Genomic DNA, 16,107 nt, shown 5'->3' on the forward strand with positions numbered 1-16,107 from the left:
TGCAAATAAGACACGGTAGAGAACTTGACCTTAGCTATTGTGCTACAAGTTTTAATGGAGTAAATCATTTTTTATTTCTACCTATTTTTAGATTAAAACTTATGAAATATACAGTATTTCCAAGAGGCAAGGTAGATAGACAGTGCTGTAATTTGGAAGTCCAACTAGCTACTTTCCCATCATGCGCTGTGATGATAAAGCTTGGCAACAATCAGCTTCTTGAGAGAGCCTGGGAACAATGGCCCCATGTTAAGACTGGGCATATTTCTGTACAGATGTCAAGGCAAGAGTCCAGACTTCACTGAATCTTGACATTTGCTCGTGAGTAATGAAAACAGCTGGAGGAATCTGGCTAATGACGAGTCATATAAAGAACACACAAATATTCTGCTTATGAGCTAGACACAGAGCTATAATCCAGTTGCTTCAAGTACTAATGTCTGTGGTCTTCTGTGGTGATAAGGATAAAGATGATAGAGAACTGTCTATATTCTGTGAAGTGCGTTATGGTCACTATCTCATGCATCTTCGCACAACCCTATGAAATAGCTTCTATTACTAGCCCCAGTCCACAAATGAGGAAGCCCTTAACCTTGATAATAAGTGGCATTAGTATTGAACTTTAGCACAAAGATGCTTGCCCATCAATCACCCCTCACAACAGGAGCCGGGGCTCAGAGAGGTGCAATGACTTGCCCAAGGTCACACAGCCAGTAGTGACACAGTCTGAACCAGAAGCCACATCTTCTGAGTACAAGTCCAGCATGTTCTTTTCAATGCAACATCTGAGTATAATAACACAGGGTTGTGCATCTTCTCTTAAGATTTATCATTAACTGGGTCTCTGATTTTAATGGAAAAAGTGTTGAAAATTAATGAGTTAATGCATTCAGAATTTAGAGGCTGGTATTCGCCTGAACACATATTTATATAAATAAACCCATTTTTAGAGCTACTCATGAGTAAATAACCCCAAAAGCTGAATATATTTATTATTAAAAATTAAATAGGAAAGAAGTGCATAACAACTCAGGCCTTAAGAAAACTATTGTGGGACTTCCCTGGCGGTACAGTGATTAAGACTCCGCACTTCCACTGCAGGGGGCGTGGGTTTGATCCCTGGTCGGGGAATTAAGATCCCGCATGCCGAGTGGTGTGGCCAAAAAAATAAAAAGGAAAAAGAAAAGAAAACCGTTTCATCACGTAAGCTGTAAAGAAATTTTTAAGAAGATCCAGGTGGCCTTAAAATGAGCATATAAATGATTGTTGTTGCTTTCCTGCAGTCAGTGCCACTTGTTGCTTTTTTCCTAAAAGAATCATGTTCACAGGCTTCTCTGGATGCTGACAGCAGCCTGATGGGGGCCAGTGTTGGGCCCACTATGTCCTTCTGGGGCAGACGGCACGGGATATGACATAGCTCAGAAGTCTGCATTCAATTAATTCCGATAGTACTGGGGAGCTCAGACATTGTTTGATCCTAGCATGGCATTTAAGTTACAAAAAAAGATTATACCTAGTTGGATATAATACTATACTTGTCCCTTTCCCATTTAGGAAACTGAGATCTGACCCCAGGTGATGAGGTAGAAGACCAGGTAGAGCCAGGACCTGGCACTAATCTTATCCTCTTCCAACCACATCAGGCTGACACCCCATTTCTGTACAACCTGGAACCCGGAACATCCCTGGGTTTCTGGTGTAGAGGGGCAGGAGAAGCAATACTGTCATTTACATACAAGACTGCGAGAGTTAATGAAATCTAAATTTTCCAACGGGTAAAATGTAAAATTTCTGAAATTAAGCACAAAATTAGAGCAAGAGTTCTCAGAAAGGAAAAATAAATCTCCAATGCAGTAATAATATAACTTTTAAAAGGTCTTACTATAATTGGCATTTAAGCAGATATTAAGTGAAATTCTTCTATTTTCAACATTTATTAATCTCCTGTCATTTAGACAGCTTTCTAGAAAATATGGAATGATTATTTCTAACGGTTGAGCCCCCAAAAAAGGCAGACATCTTTGGGGGCTAATTTGGGAACAGACTGTTTCACCCTGGGCCCTGGGACATGTAGCTGGAGAATTGGTGAAATCATCTCAGCCCTGGAGGATCATAAACCCCTCGAGTCTCTTGCAAACAGAGGATGAGAGCACCTATTCAAGTGCCATCTGGTCGGGCAGCTCAGGGTGAAAATGCTTTTGGGAGCGGGATACCACACACCCTGGTTATGTTTGTGGTGCTGTTGTCATTATTAATGGTGTCCACTTTCACCCTCGGGCACAACCTGCTTTGGGTACTAAATCATATGGTCACTTCATTTATAAAGAAATTGTCACTGACTGCTCAATAAATTTTTGTTCCCCATCTTTATTTCATAAACTTCAAAGTCCTTCAAAAAAAGAAAATCCTGAAGGGAAACTCTTTGCTGCCTCGTTGTAGGGATGGTGTCACACGGGAGGAAGAGGTGTCAGCGCCTTACCTGGTACCTGTCCATGGTAGAGATGCTTACCTGGTACCTGTCCATGGTAGAGATGAGGAGGGTGAAGGAGATGGCGGTGGCTGCCATGGCGTGGGTGGAAGGCATCCCATATTCAGCAATCACTCTCTTCTCCAGTTTCACCACAGGCGGGGAAAAGGGGCGGGGCCACTTCAAGACATCCTTGGCCACCTGGCCAATATACATCACCAACTGCCAAACCAAAGGATGGAGGTAAGTCTAACCAAATGAGCAAAATAAATAAACTCCTAGGTTCTATGAATTTATTTTGAGGTTTCCTTTTGGTTGGCTGAAATCACCTTTCTCTCTGACCCAGCTGCCTATGGGGAAGTCTTGTAGGAAGACATTTTAGTTGTTAAAAAGAAAAACAGGCCGGGACTTCCCTGGTGGCGCAGTGGTTAAGAATCCGCCTGCCAATGCAGGGGACATGGGTACGATCCCTGGTCCGGGATGATCCCACATGCTGCGGAGCAACTAAGCCTGTGTGCCACAACTACTGAGCCTGCGATCTAGAGCCCGCGAGCCACAGCTACTGAAGCCCGCGTGCCTGGAGCCCATGCTCCGCAACGAGAGAAGCCACCATGAGAGGCCCGCGCACCGCAACAAAGGGTAGCCCCTGCTCTCTGCAACCAGGGAAGGTCCGGGCACGGCAAGAAAGACCCAACACAGCAAATAAATAAATAAATACATAAATAAATAAATTTCTAAAAATAAAAAAGAGAAACAGCCCTTCTGGATTCCAGAGGGTCACTGGGCAGCTAAGATATGACACTAACACATGTCTTACTTATTTGGTCATATATTTAACATTTGTACAGCTGGTATGTGTGCCAAGCACTGGTCTAAGAACTTTACACATATTAACTCACTTAATCCAATAATACCTGTAGAATGCAGACCCATTTTACAGAGGGGTAAACCGTTGTACATAGTAAGTGGCAAGACTTATCGGATTCAGATCCAGAGAGTTTGGCTTCAAAAAATATGTGCCTTAAACTACCACGGTAATACCTTCGGGATGGTCCTGGACTAAGATAATCTAATACTCAAATCAGACAGCCCTTCAAGTTTCAACCAAAAAAGTGACTTCTGGAACTTCTGGCTTAAAATATTTTGAATGCCACTTTTACTCCTGATGTATGTAGTCAACATACTGGATATAGTTTAACTTTTTTCAGTAATCGAGAGCATCATACAATAAATGGCATGACTATTTTCAACCCTAAAATAAACACAACTCAATCTGGAAGTTTTTCAATTGATTTTTTTTTCCATGATGCTATTAATAAAAAATCCCTTTCTCTTTTTCCCTTAAAGTACAACATAGATATCAGAATTGATTTCCATACCCTCCTGAGATGAATAGGACTGTTAACAATAGACTTATTTATTTTGTCAGAGAGCTTCACAGGACATTTCCATGACCTGTTATAAAAGAGGGAGAAGCAACCCATTCACTTAAGTCTCTGCATTTGCAACCCAAAGTGTGGTCTGAGAACAGACAGCATCCACACCACATGAGTGCTGGTTTTTTTTTTTTTTTTAATGTATTTATTTATTTATTTTTGGCTGCTTTGGGTCTTCGTTGCTGTGTGCGGGCTTTCTCTAGTTGTGGCAAGCGGGCTTCTCATTGCGTTGGCTTCTCGTGTTGCCGAGCACGGGCTCTAGGCACGTGGGCTTCAGTAGTTGTGGCGCGCAGGCTCAGTAGTTGTGGCTCACGGGCTTAGTTGCTCCACGGCATGTGGGATCTTCCTGGGCCAGGGATTGAACCCATATCCCCTGCATTGGCAGGCGGATTCTTAACCACTGCACCACCAGGAAAGCCCATGAGTGCTGTTTTAAGATGCAGAATCTCAGGCCCCAGCCTGTACCTACGGAATTGGAACCCTCATTTTCACAAGACTCCCGGGTGGTTCGTGTGCACATGAGAATTTGGGAAGCACGGCCGGCTTTACACTGTATTCTTGCACAGGTCACTTTGTCATGGGCTTTAATGATAAACCTCCTCATCTTACCATGATCGCATTGATCTTACTAGGGCTTTACTTAGCTTGTGATGGATGGAGTCACTTAGCTTTGGAACAAAACCCGCTATGAAGGACTATTTCAAAATACTTTTGATTAGTCAGCCAGATTGCTTTAGAGTTTCCCACATTGTGGTGCTTTCTTTTAACTCATCTAGTTGCCGGTGAATTCTGAACATTATCCCAGCACACTCAGTATCCCCCAGAAGACGCTGCATATGTTTTTGTGCTCTGCTGCCACTTTGCTCTGGGTTAAAAATCAAGAACCACTGTCTGTGCACAGCAGGCCAAATCCACAGGCTTTAAAGCCTCAGTGACAATCACTCCAAATTCCATAGCTGTGATTTCTAATCAGACTTTGAAACTTAACCTCTTTACCATCCCCTTATTACCAGAAACTACTGTTTTGGAAACCAGCTTACTCTTTTATGTTTCTGCCTCTCCCTCCTGTGAACCTATAAAAACCACATCAGACCGACTATTTTCTGGGGAGTTGGAAAACTTGCAGATGTTGTTGACTACTAAGAATTTCTCAGAAGATGCTAGGATATAAATGTTTCTCAACCCTGCCCCTTCCCCACTCATCAACATCAAAAAGAATATTACAGGCATTATGACTAACTCTAGTTCACTCAAAAATACGCAGAATCTTCAGACAGGAAACGTTAAAATCATAGAGTGAAGACAGACTGTGTGACCCTCATTCAGACAAAATTTAATTTCCTTGAAGTCCATGAGTTTCTTCGGCTTCATTTATCTTTTGCCTTCTATGTCTGAAGGATGTTTTTAAGAATGAGGACAATTGTTCATTTTATTTAAAAGTGTTCCCATAGCAACACACTGTTTCTGATCAATAAGTTGCAAATAACAATTACTGTAATGACAGAGCTCTTCAAACCAGAGAAAGTGGAGCTATGTTTTTCAGGTTGTAGGGAAAGAGTACCACTCACAGGGTGATGAGTCCTGTCTCTGTCAGTTTGCATTCATTACAGCAAACCTACGACGTGCCCAGCCCTGTATTAGGTCTCCAACCTTGAGTGGGGAAAACGGTCACGCAGAGGATCTCATCATAATGCAAATATGCTTTGGAAAAAAATTATCCACAGAATTCTATGGGTATGTATATATGTAGAGACAGACTTGGGTTCAACCCGAGACACCAGGAGCACTGAGGTGGAACGTTAAAGGAAGATTGTTTAAGATGAGGGGTGGATAGAGAAGCATCCACTTCGCAAGAATAGCATGAGCAAAGACTTAGAGAAGTGATGTTGGGTGGTATGTAGAGGGACCTCCGAGGCAGTTAGGACCAGCGGAGTTTAAATTGTGGGGCACACCATGACACATCAGTTAGAATGGCTGAGATGAAAGGAACTGACCACACCAGGTGTTGGGAGGATGGGGAGTACCTGGAACCCTCATACAGCACTGCGGCAGGTGCAAAACGATACAACCACTTTGGAGAAACAGTTTGGCAGTTTCTTAAAAAGTTAAAACATATGATTTCCATATGACCCAGCCATGCCAATCCTAGGTATTTACCCTCAAAGAGTGAAAGCATAAGTCACGCAAAGATTTGTATATGACTGTTGATGGCAGCTTCTTTGTAACGGCCCCAAATCGGCAACAACCCAATTTCCATCAACAGGTGAATAGATAAACAAATTGTGGTATAATCATACAATTGAATACTTCGCAGCAAAAACAAAAAAATAAACTATAGATATCATGCTACAGCATGGATGAATCTTAAAATAATTATGCTGAATGAAGAAGCCAGGCCAAAAACAAACAAAAGTATATACTCTATGATTTTGTTTATATAAAATTCTTGGAAATAGAAATGACTCTATAGGATAGAAAGCCGATCAGTGGTGGCCAGAAAGGAGGGAAAGAAGGGTAGGAGGGAGGGAGATGCAAGAGGGAAGAGATATGGGAACATATGTATATGTATAACTGATTCACTTTGTTATAAAGCAGAAACTAACACACCATTGTAAAGCAATTATACTCCAATAAAGATGTTAAAACACAAAAAAGAAAAAGAAAGGAGGGAAAGAAATTACAAATGGGCATGAGGAAACTTCTGGGTAATGAAGTTTTAATTATGTCTTAACTATGTTTTAATTATGTCTGTCTTAATTATGGTGATAATTTTAGGGGTATGTACATATATCAAAATGTACCAAGTTGTACATTTTAAATATGTGTAAACTTTGTGAATACACTAAAAATTATTGAATCATACGTTTTAAAAGAATGAATTGAATAGTATGTGAATTATACCTCAATAAAACTAAGTACGTACAGTTTATTGCCTGTCAGTCACATCTTAAAATGTTGTCTTAGCCAGCTTGGGCTGCTATAACAACCAACCACAGACTGAGTGGCTTATAAACAGGAATTTATTTCTCTCAGTTCCGGAGGATGAAGTGCAAGATCAAGGCACTGGCAGATTCAGTATCTGGCGAGCGCCTGTTTCCTGGATCACGGACAGTCACCTTCATAGCACTCAAAGAAATGGGCTTTCAAGCCATGAAAAGACATGGAAGAATCTTAAACGCATATTACCGAGTGAAAGAAACCAACGTGAAAAGGCTACAAACTGTATGAATTCATCTATATGACATTTTGATAAAAGCAAACTATGGAGATGGTAAAAAGATCAGTGATTGCCAGGGGCTGGGGACATGGGTAAGTGGTGCACAGAGAATTTTTAGGGCATTGACACTATTCTGTATGATACTCTAATGGTGAATACACATCTTCACACATTTGTCCAAACCTATGAAATGTACAACACCAAGAGTGAAGTCTAATGTAAACTAAGGACTTTGGGTGCCAGTGTAGGATCCTCAGTTGTAACAAAATGTCCCACTCTGGTGGACGGTGTGCATGTGTGGTTTCAGGGGCTATACAGGAACTCTCTATACTTCCTGCTCAATTTTTACTGTGAACCTAAAACTACTCTAAAAGTAAAGTCTATTAAAGAGAGTACTATGGCAGAAGAGAACTATTTCTCCATTTAGTTCACAGTAAAAGAGTATAATGATTAACTCAGTATGGCTTGCCCTCAACGGAGGACTTTGCTCTGTATTGTTGAAAGGCCCTTCTACCTAAAGGGACCAAATTAAGTTCCATCATCCATCATGCTCCTTTGGGCTGAGGCCCCCAAGGCCTATGTGTAAAAGCGAAAATCCACGGGGAGGCAGGACCGGAAGCAATTATAGCTCATTAACGCCTCAGCAACCTAGCTGGGGCCCCTGCATGGTGCTGATGGCGCTGGGGCCCCGTAGCGTTTCATGATGAGGAATTAGCCTACTTGCTTACTGCTTCCCTAATTAACGTCTAGGTGGAAAGAAAATCCAGTTCTCTGGATTGTCTACTGTTGACCCCAAGCAGACAAAAGGCTTTTCTAGAGAACCAATTCTGTCAAAATGAAATGTGTCTTCACAAGTTAGAAGAATTTCCAATCTGGGATCTGTCCTTGATGGTTGGGCTCTTTGGGGTCAGCAGAGAAAACGGTGCTTTTTCTCTCTTAATGTGGTGGGCCTTCCTAGTTATTACAATCCAAAATGACAATTTTTCTATGTCTAACACAGCTCTGATGAACAGAATTTAGTCTTCACGCCCGGATAAATAAAACCCAGATAGTTCAGGAAACAGAAGATCCTTGAAATAACATTACTTGTAAAGCAGCCACAGGATCTTAGAGAACAGCCATACATTTATTGTTTACGCTCTGAGACTGCTGCCTGCCCCCACTCCCACCTCTGTCCTCCTCCCAAAGCAAAGTGTGAAGGCTCCACTGTTATTATAATAAAAGCTGAATCCTCTGCAAAACGGAGGGAGCACCGAGAGGCTCTTTTCACACTACACCCGCCCTCCCCCCAAACACACACACGTTATGATAAACTCTAACGTCTTTCTTCCCTCTGGCTACACCCTCAGCCCACGTCACCATGGGGAAATCACAGTGCAAGCGATTAACTAACAGGGATGTAAGGTATCCCTCAGGTCTCATGGGACAGAAACACTGTGAATCCCTGGGATTGACAGTCTATCCATGGATTTGTTTTTAAGAAGTCAGGAATTAGTTTCATCATTCTAGAGAACAATGAGATGTAACCCAAAGACCACAGCTTCTCTACCCATCCCGTTTCTTAATCTGTCCAAATTAAGCTCATTCCCCTTCTTCTCAGGTTACTAACATGGTAATTTGGATAAAGAAAGGCCAGACACCAAACCGTCTCACTCCTAGGTACATACTCAAGAACACTGAAAATATATGTCCTCACAGAAACTTGTACATGAATATAATATTCTTAGCATTATCCTTCACAATAGCCCCAAAGTTTAAACAACCCAAATGTTCATCAACTGATGAATGGATAAACAAAATGGGGTATATCCTTACAATGAAATATTATTTGACCTTAAAAAACAACGAAGCACTGATACATGCTACAAGGATGAACTTTGAAAATAGTGTGCTAAGTGAAAGAAGCCAAACATAAAAAGGACAAATATTGTATGATTCCATTTATATGAAGTGTTCGGAACAGGCAAATCCACAGAGATGGAAAGTAGATTAGTGGTTGTCTAGGGCGGGATGAGGGGGTGGCGGATGGGGAGTGAGTGCTAGTAAATATGGGGTTTCTTCTTAGGGAGATGAAAATGTTCTGGAGGTAGACACAGGTGATGGTTGCACAACTTTGTGAATATACTAAAACCACTGAATTATATTCTTCAAAAAGGTTAATATTAATTGTAGCCCACTGAAAAAAAGAGAAACTAGACATAAAGATGGGTTCTGAAATACCTCTTCTATGTGTCCTTGAAGTCTTTTGCTCCAAAATGTTATTAACAATGCCTTCAAATATTGATTCAATAGAAGCAGCTATGGCTTCTATTAATATTTTCTTCAAAAGTCCTGCCCAACTCTGCTCCAAACCCCAGTTCTACAGGGCACTGAGGTGGCGACCACATATGACACAGAGAAAGCTGCTGAAAATCTACCTACTCAAACCCATGAGTATGGGATTCATTTTAAGAGCAATTTTAAGCTCTGGAGGCTTTTCAGATCAACAGTTTTACAAAAAAGACTGACTGCACTAGCCTGTGTGTGTTTTTGTTTATTCAGTGTTCAGTCATTTTTTTTCTCCCTAGAATACACACTGCTCTGTGGTCTCCTATTTGGCTTCAGGGAGTGAATTAAAAGCAGGTCTTTGTTATGGTTATTTGGGAACATTCTGGAGACTACTGCTTACCATCCAGTGTAAAAAGTTGTTTTCAACTGGTGAATGTCCTCTCCTGCTTGTGGCATTATTTTTATTTAGTTTTTAAAATTCACGGCCCTTCTATAGTGTATGTCATGTGGGTTTGTGTGGGTTTGTGTGTGTTTGTGGAGGGTGGTGTGATGGTGAGTCACTGGGACAAGCAGGTGTAATTTCAAACTAATAAAATTTCATTCCACGCCTGAAACACCAAAACAAAGAAATTGCAGAGCAAACACCGTAAATCACAGAAGACTCTCAGCAAACTGGTCTTGACATATTCCAGGTTCTGTAAAAATGGAGATACAATAACGAAAGCACAAATGGCAGGTGAGGAAAATAAAATGATTAAGTGACAACATTTTCCTGTTCTTTCTAATGCTCCATTTTTTCAAGCTCAGATCTGCGTCTGAAATTTTTGAAGACAAACACTAAAGGTACAAAGATTAGTAATTAAGTCATAGATGTATGCATGTATAGCTTTAGGAAAGTTACTTTAAAACAGTTGAGGTTTCTTTTCGTTATTAAGGAGGACTTGGGTTAAATAATAAGTGATATTTGTGCAGTGACTTTTTAAGTGTATTTTCATAGACATTATTTTAATATTCATATCATTCCTGTTTTACAGATGAGGAAATTGAGGCTTAAAGAAGGTGAACGTCCTCCTAAAGAAAATACAATGTGTGTAGAGAAGCTGGGCTTGAATTTCGCTCTGATGCCAAATCCTACGGTCTTTTCACCATGCCCCCCCCTCCCCCAACCTGGCATGACAATTATTACTGAGACCAGATACCTATTTTTAAAGAACCCAAATTCTGTGATCCTAACCCATTATATCCATGTAACACTCACTAGAGGCCACCTGGCTGCCCTTGGGGCTAAGGGATTAAGATGTCGCATCTGATGAGACAACTGCCAAATTCTTATCCACACCATCCCACCAGTAACAGTTCAGCAGAAGCCTGGGACCAGTGTCTTTTACTCACCACTGGATAGATGTCACATCCAAAATGATGCCCACTGAGGGAATTGGTGTCTTCAGTCTTAGGAAATGTAGAGCATACAAAAGTTAAAATCATGCATAAGCCCACCTTCCTTCGGACAGCTAACCAACCACAAAAACCTGGAAACAACTCTAAATGCTCATGACAGGACACCAGTTAAATTATGCAACAGTTAATAAAACATTGTGAGATATACTGTTAAATGAAAAAAGAGGCAGCAAGAGTATATTTTGATCCCATTTGTAATTTTAAAAATCTATTTATAAGTAAATGCATGTAGGTTACATGAGGAACTGTGGATACTGGATCCACTGCGGGTTAGAACTGAGGGCTGGGGTGGGTGCCTTGGGTGCCATTTGAGTTTTTCATGCAAAAACAAATAAGGCTTGCTTCAGATAACAATGTAATCACTGCTAAGAAAACTTACTATTAGACTCCTCCCTCACATTTCTTATATTTTGTTCAATTTTATTCATTTTTATACTGCAGGTTCTTATTAGTCATCCATTTTATACACATCAGTGTATGCATGTTGATCCCAATCGCCCAATTCATCACACCACCATCCCCACCCCCCACTTTCCCCCCTTGGTGTCCATATGTTTGTTCTCTACATCTGTGTCTCTATTTCTGCCCTGCAAACCGGTTCATCTGTACCATTTTTCTAGATTCCACGTATGTGCGTTAATATACGATATTTGTTTTTCTCTTTCTGACTTATTTCACTCTGTATGACAGTCTCTAGGTCCATCCACATCTCTACAAATGACCCAATTTCGTTCCTTTTTATGGCTGAGTAATATTCCACTGTATATTTGTACCACATCTTCTTTATCCATTCATCTGTCAATGGGCATTTAGGTTGCTTCCATGTCCTGGCTATTGTAAATAGTGCTACAATGAACATTGGGGTGCATGTGTCTTTTTGAATTATGGTTTTTTCTGGGTATATGCCCAGGAGTGGGATTGCTGGGTCATATCTAAGTATATTAATTGTCAGTCCTGCTGACCCTAGAAAAAAATAACTGCAAAATAATGCTGAAAGATCAAAACCTTTATTTTTACAGACCCCTGAAAGCACAAATGCAATAGACATTAGCCACATGCCATGTTCAACTTTCTCATCTGATTAAAACCGCAAACTATTCCCATCTCCAAGTGTGCTGCCACAGGTCTTTGTGGGTAACCCAGCCAGCCAGCCAGCCTAGGAAACAGCCACACACACACACACACAAAGGCATTTAAGTACACATGTCAATTAAATATAGTCTCAGATTTTGATGCTGGCGTGGGTTTTGTCCTCAGAAAGCACGTCATCAAACATATTTCTCAGTATGACCATGAATCTGGCCAGAGCAACTGCTTGGGGGATCTGATGATCCACGTGGCCTCTAAGGAGTCAGAGTCCTGGGCTGTCCTCCCTTGCAAAGGCATGAGGGGCAGAGAGAGGCTCTCAGCCACGGAGGAATCCCTGTCTCAGTTCTACCCCCAATACTCCAAGAATCTTCCATCCTCTCTATACAGGTACCATCAGGAGTGGTGAGAAAGGGGGGCACTTAAGAGTCTTCCTTTGTTGTGTACCATTGGTACCAACAATAAAATCCACACTGTGCACAGTGGGGGTACAGATGAGGAAATAAAACCCATGGGGACACATAAAATTGACATAATTACTGACATTATAATCCTGCACACTGTAATCACAAAAAAACCCCAGAACTAAACAACAACAAAAAAACCCCGCTGGTCTGTAATTTACACATTGATCCGAAGCAACCAGGGACTGAGCCCTCTGTCAGCTTCCAGTGGGAACAGTCCCAGAACAGCTGGCCTCACATCTCTCTTGAAGATAGACTTGAGTACTGAAGGTAAGTGAACCAATATAAATCTACGCTCTTAACACTTACAATAAAACAACAAGAATTCACCACCAGCCTTCTCCTCTCTTTATATTATTTCAGCCCTAAGACGTTTGAAATCTTTCATAATATATTTAATAAAACGTATGATTCAATCATTTCACTATATAGCTTTTGCTATAACAGAAGGACTCCTGACCATCCTCACTGTACTACACAATCATGCTCTTGACTCTCATCCTTTCATGTCTTTTTTTTTTGCTTATTTTTTAATGGGTTATTTGGTCTGAACAGAGTTATTTTTACCAGAATCAAAAAAAAAAAAAGTTTCAAAATTTCCCTAGGCCTCCCAAAGCAGAATGTTCCAGAGTAGGTGATGAGGGCAAAGGGATGCTCTAAGTGATATCCTTTGAATGGGCATCTTTTCTTCAACTAGAAATAAATCAATTATGGATCATTTAACATCAAGTTTCAAAATAAGACAGAGTACTTCAACTTTTTATGCCTTCTATCCATACTTTTAAAAGGCAATTCTACTCTGTAATTGAATAAGTCTCAAAAGACAGAACTCACACAGAGTAAACCCTTTGTCTGTAGTGGTACCATTTTTAATACTAACCGTTTCTAATATTAGCCTCCAAAATGAGCTCTCATTCTCCCCAACACTCTTGTCTTTAGCAAGAGCAAGCTAGAGATTTTTCAGCACATGCATTAATAATGAGCTGCTGCCCCCTTGATCTAAATCCTCACTTGCTTATACATACATCATCTTGGGAGCCATTGAGATGTTAAAAACCAACATCGCTAACAGCAGCCTAAATATGGTGTGTGTTATAAAGCAAATATGAGCTATGCTCTGGCAGTAATTCAGGAAAACACTATTCTCCACCTTCAAAGGACCCTCCCTGGGAAGTCGCTCTCTTATTTTTCTGCGTAGATGTAATAAGAAGGGGATACTGGTAGGTTAAATTTAAATAATAAATTTATGACCTGTAAATTTTCCCAAGACATTTTCCTGTACATATCCTGATTCCTGGTGATTTAAGAAAAAAAAACTTAATTGAGCAACCCTAGGCCAACTTCCCTGTTTCACCATATTTTACAAATGTTCCCACCATTTTATCACCCATGTTCTGTGAGCGCAGCTATCTGTACCTCACGGAGGGAAAAACTTATGAGGATGGTATAAGGAACAGCTGTCCAGACCTTTTTTTAAAGCTCGGGTCATTCTAGTGGTACCCAAGTAAACTTGTGTTTCTCCATAAAGACTGAGAAAGCATTTGTCTTAAAAATGATGGTCATAAAAACAAAACAAAACAAAATGTTTTAACCTGTCCTTCCCACCTTCACCATCACCAAAAACCCAAACCCACAACAAAAGAAAAACAGCTCTGTAGAACTAAACGATTTGGGTTTTTGTAATGTGTCTCATAATTTTCTGGAAAAAAAAAAAATTCCACTGGAAAAAGCACAGACTTTTTTTTTTTTTTTAATGTATGTATGTATGTATGGATGGATGGATGGATGGCTGGCTGTATTGGGTCTTCGTTTCTGTGCGAGGGCTTTCTCTAGTTGCGGCAAGTGGGGGCCACTCTTCATTGCGGTGCGCGGGCCTCTCACTGTCACGGCCTCTCTTGTTGCAGAGCACAGGCTCAGTAGTTGTGGCTCACGGGCCTAGTTGCTCCGCGACATGTGGGATCTTCCCAGACCAGGGCTCGAAACCGTGTCCCCTGCATTGGCAGGCGGATTCTCAACCACTGCGCCACCAGGGAAGCCGCCACAGACATCTTTTAAATGGGATTCAGGCTCAGTATATCCTGAAATACGTCTCACCTTAGAGAAGGTCTAGCCTTGAATTACCTTGAGACAAGAGAAAACATGACCACGCTGCACTCTCTTGTCTTTCTACGGAAGCGTCTGTGTATGAGGAAGTCTCTGGACGTGGTGTAAGGTCAGAGCGGCCGTCATGCTGACCCGATGAACCATGAACCACCCGATATTAGGCTAAAGGTCATTGACATTCCACACCTAGTTTTTCAGGCCATCACAGGCTCTCCTTACACATTCAGTCAGAGTTGGGTCATTTCACCTTGGCCTCCGGTCTACAATCTTATAGAACTCAGAAAAGATTTGGGTGGTGGTCACTCAGAAGAAATAAAAAAGATTTATATCTGGAAGGATTAAAGACTTTACAGAGTCCAGTCACACAACTGCATCCACCCAAGTTGTGAATGACCATCAACCACATCTCCGTGGCTTGCCTTCTGAGTGACCAGTCAGCTGTACTACATAGAAAGAAATCTGGATTTGCAGGCAGGCTCACACAACTCTTGCTGTAACCCCAGGGAATTATTTCTCATTGTGAAAGCAATGTCAGAGAAGCACTCGTCCTGATAGCCCTGGTTTGAGGTAGTTCCAGGGTTAGGGACCTTCCGTCTGTCTGGATTTGGTCCCCTTCACACATGCCAGGTCTTCTCCCTTCTCCTACTTGGCAAGTAATTTAACATTGAACTAGCTGGTGATAAGAACGGCAGATAATTGTCCCCAGTCCTTCCGGTCTAGGTGTTCTTTGTCTCTAAAGGCTGGTATTGCTGGCTGCATTTCCTTGTGCTAGAACATCTGCACATATGTGGAAGGTGGGGAGGTGAGGAGAATCACCATTTCATGATGAGATACTCTGTCATACAGCAGTCCATGAGCAAACAAAATTACCAGTTAAGAGGCTGGGGAGGAAATGGAGAGCTAAGGAAATGCATAAGAATAAAAACTCAATATGCAGGCTAACAAAATTATGGGAGCCATAATCACAGGATGTAGGAAAGAAAATTCACTTATGACCACGCAGACGATGTTGGTTGTTGGTGAAGGCGCCCTGGATACGTATCTACTCAACTCACTGGGGGAACAGCCAAACGGACTCTCATATTACTTTACACAACATCCATTTCCATTCTCAGGTTGACGTCAAAGGCTGTGCTATCAACACTTGGCAAAGCCAATTTCCCACTCATTTTGAACGACTGTCAACATGATGACCGTGAACAGGGGTAGCTACCAACTCTGTGTGCCAGTGTCGGTCTAAATGCTAGAGACCTGAGCATACTATTTCCATAACACCTTCAATCAGCTGTATGTCTATGAGTACCCCCAACACTCCTCACCTACCCTGCCCCCCACCTTTCCTGGTTATCACTTCTCTTCCTTCCAAAAGGAAATCAGAGACATTCCAGTATAAGTTAGGATCCACACTGTCATGACAGCACTACTCTCCTCCACCCCCATCACCACCACCAGGAACCCCGACTTCACCTCTCACTTGGGAAAATAATGGGCCCTGGTCTGAGATTTAACCTCCCTCCTGGGAAGCATATAAACCTTGTGACAATCTCTTTTGCATGGCCGTGAAGTTCAGGTGGAGGTTCTCACAACTCGGGAACAAAAGCTCTCAGC

The 16,107-nt window shown here is 41.5% G+C and overlaps 2 long non-coding RNA genes across 2 annotated transcripts; both read right to left on the minus strand.

The window, feature by feature from the left end:
- Positions 1-37: 37 nt before the first annotated feature.
- LOC309622410 lies at positions 38-11,369 on the minus strand. The gene is made up of 3 exons (XR_014240838.1): positions 10,781-11,369; positions 2,510-2,689; positions 38-2,479 (listed from the first exon to the last, which is right to left on the minus strand). It is a non-coding gene; the product is annotated as an uncharacterized lncRNA (long non-coding RNA).
- Positions 11,370-12,907: 1,538 nt separating this feature from the next.
- Positions 12,908-14,564, minus strand: LOC309622411. Its single transcript, XR_014240839.1, has 2 exons — positions 14,443-14,564; positions 12,908-14,132 (listed from the first exon to the last, which is right to left on the minus strand). It is a non-coding gene; the product is annotated as an uncharacterized lncRNA (long non-coding RNA).
- Between the last annotated feature and the right edge of the window lie 1,543 nt (positions 14,565-16,107).

The sequence above is a fragment of the Balaenoptera borealis genome (genome assembly GCF_965194805.1).
Source record: "Balaenoptera borealis genome assembly, contig: HAP1_SCAFFOLD_2518, whole genome shotgun sequence".
NCBI lineage: Eukaryota > Metazoa > Chordata > Mammalia > Artiodactyla > Balaenopteridae > Balaenoptera > Balaenoptera borealis.